The sequence below is a fragment of the Puntigrus tetrazona genome, chromosome 5, assembly GCF_018831695.1.
Source record: "Puntigrus tetrazona isolate hp1 chromosome 5, ASM1883169v1, whole genome shotgun sequence".
Lineage (NCBI taxonomy): Eukaryota > Metazoa > Chordata > Actinopteri > Cypriniformes > Cyprinidae > Puntigrus > Puntigrus tetrazona.
The window spans coordinates 32,822,954-32,829,498 of record NC_056703.1 but is presented as its reverse complement, the minus strand read 5'-3'; the positions used below and the strand labels follow the sequence as shown (position 1 = coordinate 32,829,498).

At 35.0% G+C, this 6,545-nt stretch overlaps 1 pseudogene; it reads right to left on the bottom strand.

The window, feature by feature from the left end:
- Positions 1-6,213, bottom strand: part of LOC122345131 — a 10,241-nt pseudogene extending 4,028 nt beyond the window's left edge.
- Between the last annotated feature and the right edge of the window lie 332 nt (positions 6,214-6,545).

Below are 6,545 nucleotides of genomic sequence, written 5' to 3'. Positions count from 1 at the left end.
AATCGCATTACAGCCTTGGCGTCACTGAATTTCTCTAAGAGTTGTGTGACCCGTCAAATACACAACATGGATGCCACTGAAATGAATGAGAAGTACCATAAATTAAAACCTGCTATAAGCAAGAAATGTCTGTTACTTGTATTATAAAACATAATTTTTTTCAGCGTAGACTATGAAACTAGGTCAATCCAAAATTAATATTTAATTGAAGTGCTGAACATTTTATAGGCTGCTGATTGATTCAGCATAGCCAGCCTCTCCTCCAGTGGCAACCATTTTTTTAATTGCTCTGGTTAGACAACCTTTTACTGTAGGGTCACAGCTCGGTAAGCAGCCTTTAAGCGGCTTGACATTTGATGATAAAACTCATGACATATCTGTTAGTATTCTTTAAAAAGACTGTTCCACAAACATTGCAATCTTGCTAGATTTGTGTGTTTTTGTGCAACACTTTGGCTTTATAAGTGTTCTTCTAAAAAAAAGGGTTTGATACCACCCAAGTAAAGCATACATTCAAGAAAAGATTGAGCAAGATTATTTAATCGAATGGACCTTATAGGCAGGCTCCATTTAGTTCTGCTGCACAGATTGTACATCAAAGCTTTCTATACACCTTTCATACTGAGCGCTTTATCTGTTGTGCATTAAAAATAACCTACAAAAGACAAAAGCGGGTGTGAATGGGAATGCATTGTTTTGTAGTCTTCTTTGTTGGTGCGCTCATTGTGAACAGCCCTGCGTGCTTTAAAGGTGTTATTGTAGTCAGATAAGAAAGATATTTTTGCCTAAGAGAGTTTGAATGTATTCATGAATGTTTTTTTACCCATGGTGGGTGTGTACAGGTACTTGCTGATCCATCCAGGTGGTTCTGCAGTGAGGAAGCTGTGAACAGAACTGGTGGGTGGGGCTCGTCTCATTTTGGCCACATCCTCTAGAAGTGAAAAGCCTGGAGTCAATAGTATCTGCCACTGAACTTGTGTGCAGTTATGCCTCTGAACAGCATAGATCACCTGACAGGAGATATTAGAAAAATGTGATTCTATTGCATATCAGCCATTTTATATATATATATATATATATATATATATATATATATATATATATATATATATATATATATATATATATATATATACCAACACTTACACTTACATGAAACTCTTACAAAGTAGCCAAAAATAAATGCTAATTTTAAAGAAAAATGTCAGATATACTTTTTGCATCTGAACTCTTCATATATATTATCTCAGTGTTTGTCAAATGATTAATCGCATCCAAAAAAAGGAGTTTTTGTGTTTACATAATGTATGTATGTGTACTGTGTATATTTATTATGTACACTGAACAAAATTATAAGCACAACTCTTTTGTTTTTGCCCCAGTTTTCATGAGCAGAACTCAAAGATCTAAGACTTTTTCTATGTACACAAAGGCCTATTTCTCTTAAATATTGTTCACAAATCTATCTACAAAATCTATTTTAGTGAGCAATTCTCCTTTGCTGTTGCCACGTGAATTAAATGTTCATTTCTCTCTGCATATAACGAACTTGCTTCCAAAAAAGTAGCATTTCAATACCTATATTTTTAGTTTTAATATTTTTTTTACTGTCCGTTTTATATAAAGCAGTAAGGTGCGAGAGGCGTGCTGTATCGTGAATAAATCATGGCTGAACAGCGTTGTTAGGCACAATGCAAAGCGGACCTTATTGTTTACACATACATTATATATTAGTTTTCAATTTTTGCTAATTAACGCCTCATAAACACTCACACACAAACACGATTTTAAACATATATATATATATTACCTGTTTATGTAATTTAACTAAACTTTTTACTAGGATAAAGGGTTTCCTTTGTCATCAAAGTCCTCATAATCGATCCATGTTCCTGCCCATCTTTTCCTGGTATTCTACAGGACACTGAGAAAGACCAGAGGCTGTTTATATGCCCTCTTTACACATGAACAGTCATTAGGATTTAGATTACATTACATTTACCTTTTCAGAATAGTGTCAATGGATTTGCGTAGTGGATGATTGTATTTGATCGTCTCATTTACTGTTTTGACATCCTGTAAAAGTGTGGACACTTAAGTATGCACTTATTTTTGGATAAGATGATGCATGAACTTTGATCAGATAACTGACGATCTCACCTCCATGACGTCTTCCAGGTTTTCCTCGGCATCTGCTTTTCCGTCATCAGTTTTGCTGCTTTAAAATACGTCTTTGCCAGCAGCTGCCCGCAGCTTTGCACGGCGCCCTCCAATAGGGCGAGGGATTTCCACCAGGCCGTATCCCAACAACAACACCAGCAGGAACAGGCCCCAGGTGTTGGCGGCGGTAATGCCGATCGTCCGCAAGTCTGACCTTAAAACACAGTTGAATAATAAATGTTACTAGGTATCGGTCTACGCTATAAAGGAGGGCTGTGATTGGACGAAATGGAAAGATGAGGCGAGACACACACCAGGTGAGATGCCGCCAGTTGGCGGCAACGTAGATGAGCAGGGAGCAGAAGATGAGCAGGTATGTGCCGTAATAAATAGCGTTTTCTATCAGAGCTGTTTTTATCTTTCCGGAGATGGAAAAGCCTCCTGAACGTGCGTACGACTGCATGAAGGGAATCAAGAGCCTGCGCACAAAACAAAACCTGTCATTTAAAAAAAGAGCCTTAAAACAGAAATGATTTCATGTCACTAATGCTAGCATGTCACTAGTAGAGTTTTTTTGCAACCCAATTTTTTTTAGAAGGTGTTTGCCTATTCATTTCCTTTAAGAAAATTTGAGTAAACATTCTAAAACTTCTAACTAACTAGCTGGAAGGTTAATCATTTTAATTCAAAGTACTATATATCATTATTAAATTATAAACTACACATTCCATAAAGTACTGTGAAGAAACAATACAGAATTAAAACTAAATCACTGCGATTATTAAAAAAGGTTAGTTTACTAAAGGTTAATAAATAATAAAGTTAATTAACTAAGTCCTTTTGCATGACTAAATACTTTTGCATGATTTGACCGTCGCTATTGTAAAGCTGCAGTCCGTACCTTTTTTTTCCCCTCAACATTTATAAAATGTATAGAGTACACATGAATCAATTTTACAAAATTGTGTTTTTGGCTTGTCCTGAATCACTATGGTACACCTATAATAAGTGTTTATATTCTGACTATTTAACACTGGTTTGGGTAGGTAGCGGAGTAGCCCAGTACCTGCGTGATTCATCATAAATAGAGAAGTCAATCATTTATGACAAAAAGATCCAAGTGAGGCACACCACTGCTCCAAAAAGTGACGGGTGGCGTTCGAGCCTATACGGCCTTCATCAGATGTCATAATGAAATACATTTCTACTTTTGGAGCCTTGGTGTGCCTACTTTGAACTTTTGTCATATTTCTTGTTTGGTGGAGCACCCACATTGAGCTTTTGCCTAATTGCTGTGCGCTCTCGCTCTGTTTTTTGTTAAAACATCGTTTCACAATATCAGAGCTCATGGCAGACCTGCCAACTTGCTCTTAACTGTGAAGAAAGAATGACATAATTTCTCTCGCACCATGTCAGGGACTGTGACGTCCAGTACACCACCCTCCAAAAAACAGGCAGAATTCCATCTGGGATGTAACTCCAAGGCTTATGGCACGTCTTTGGGAGCCTATAATCAGGAGAAGGTGGAACGATGGTGAAAAGTTAATGTATAACCATATTAACCATGTTACCTCAACATAAAAAGTCTTAGCACTATTTGTACAACAGTGTTTAAATACACCTCACGGCGATAGTTCTTCCTAGTGCTAATCATTACAACAAAGTAAGCCTGTTTACCTTTGTGTCGGAAATACCGAAGAGTTGGAGGAATTATCACGATTGGAAGTTTTGCTCGGCACCAGGTTGACTTGATTATCCTTCTTACACTGGTTATATATGGTCTGTGGAAGCAAAGCATCGTGAGGATTAAGAATAAGAAAGCAAAATCAGACTGCTTGACACTTTTTATGTGCTTAGACATCTCTTTTTTTCCCTGCAAGAAATGTTTTGAATTGCATGCTTGCCATCTGTCGATCATGGCAGCCATGCATACAATAAAACAGGTTTTGTAAATGGCTCTAGATAAGAGCACATGTTAAATGCCTTCATTAAAAATGCAAACATTTTCCCTAGTAGTGAAATTCTATTGTTTATGATTTTTTTATAGACATGGGGTTTCTGCAGGTTTTTATAATGGTTTATTTAAAAACGTGCTATAAGCTATAAGTCAAGAAAATGAATTGCGTTACATTTAGAGACCATATTGTCTTGTAAAAGCAACACTTTAAAGCTAGAAAATATAACAGCTCTTCATTCATTTTTAGTTCATTTTACAAAAAAAGCTCAAATAAAAAATAAAGTGGGTTTATGCTCAAAGAAGAACAAATAGAAAAAATTGATGTTTCAAAAAAAAGAATGTTACTTTGTTTCCCTTTTGAATTTTTCTGATAATGGTTCTTGTTTTGATCATAAGCATTATACAATTTGTCATCAGCATTTTACATAAATGTACACCTTTATTCAAGCATGTTTAGATATTTGTATGTGTTACAAATTTGTGACAAAAAAGATTTTTAATTTGCATTGTACGCAACATTTAATGCTGATAATTTATGAATTTCTGCTCTGATTTGAGATGTTTTTGAGGCAAGGCGTAAGGACAAATTCTCTGAAATGTACAGTTGTGCACAGTAACTTCATAATTAATTACAGTCGTTGCATAATCATCATACACTTTTATAGAAAATGAATGCATTTAGCTCACACTTAAATTCATACTGAGAGCACACTTCTTATGTTTCTGAATTGAACATTTTTAAGTCTCCACACACGCAGGGACTCTCACCGTGCTGACGTCCAGCGGGAGGATGAAGACGATGAGGAAGCACAGGAACCAGGCGAGGAGAGTGGCGAACAGGACCATCCGATGCTGCTTGCGAAAATCTCCATATCGGTGGAGCAAGAAGAGCGCGAGGAAGAAGACCACCACCACCTCCAGCGCAAGCGCCACGCCACTCATCCTGACCGAAACCCGTCAGACAGGCACGAGACACTCCATCAACACAGGCACTGTTTGGAAAGAGCACCTTCATTAAATGCACATCTAATATTGACATTAATAATAATAATAAGTTCAGTGGAGCCAGACTAGCAGGAATGTGTCTGTCAATGAATCAAAAAGTGTGACTCTACGAAAGAAAACAGAAGTTAGCTTTTACCTCAAAATCAAAAGAAAAGAAATTAAGTTCTGCATTAATCCCGAGAAGCCTATTTAGGACCACTGGATTTAAAAAAGAAAAAGAAAAGTAAAATGTGATAGATAAAACTGAATTTTTTTAATAATAATAATATATATATATATATATATATATATATATATATATATATATATATATATATATATAGTATAAAATGTATAATACTTTATACTTCAAATAAAAACTTAATATAATCAAAATTACTATACTACATTTATACTGTTTTTTTAGCTAAACACTAAAATAAAGAAAATACAGTACAAGTAAAGTACGTTATCAGGAACACAAGTTGAACTGATGTCAAACTATTTAAACGACTGTCGCTGTAATATAGGTAGGTTGAAATTATGTCGTTAAATTTGAGTATAGCAAAATACCGGTGGCTGGATTTATTTTATGACACGTAATCATTGCGTAATTATTAGTACAGAGTCAAAGATGTTCTGTCACTGCTACCGGAGCACTTTTCCGCCACAATGCATTCTCTCACCGTCACCATTACTGGACAGTAACTTACGAGTTCAAACAGGCACTATCTGAAGAACGATATCTGAAGAACGAGGGTAGGTCCGACGTCAAAGAAAGATCACATCTCGTGGTAAAAATTAAGCAGCCAGTGATATTTTTGTACAGAACCTTCCGACGTGACACGTAACTGAGCAGTGATGCACTTCCTTCTCGAGTGATGCATTTTGGGAAATGTAGTTTTAGATCGACGAGTTTTGCCTTTCCGTACACCTGTTTTTCTTTTCTTTCTCTTTTATGCTAGTCAACACTATTTTGCAGTACTTTCATGTATAATTTTGTATAGCACGTTTTACGTTTAGTAAAAAATAGTATACTTTTTTATTTCATTATATGAAGTCAAATTTGGTTGCATTAACATGGAAATTAAGGATTAAAGGTCCGTCTGTCTTTACATTCATTTTCATTTAAAAACATTTTTATATTAGTAGCACATAAAGTTTATTTTCATTATTTATTTTTATTGAATAAATCATTTTCATTTAAAATAGTCATTAAATTATAATTATTTATAATGTAGTATTTGTTTCACATTACTGTTGTTGTTTTGTTTTTTTTGTTTTTTACAATTATTTACTTTTAAGAGTTTTAAGTAAATTGTAGTTTTAGCACACAGAAACATGTAGCATTTAAAGATCCCTCAGTTTATAATTTAATAGGACCATTTATAATGAATCGAATGGCATTAAAATAGTGTTTAAACTTAATAAACTATTAATTCAG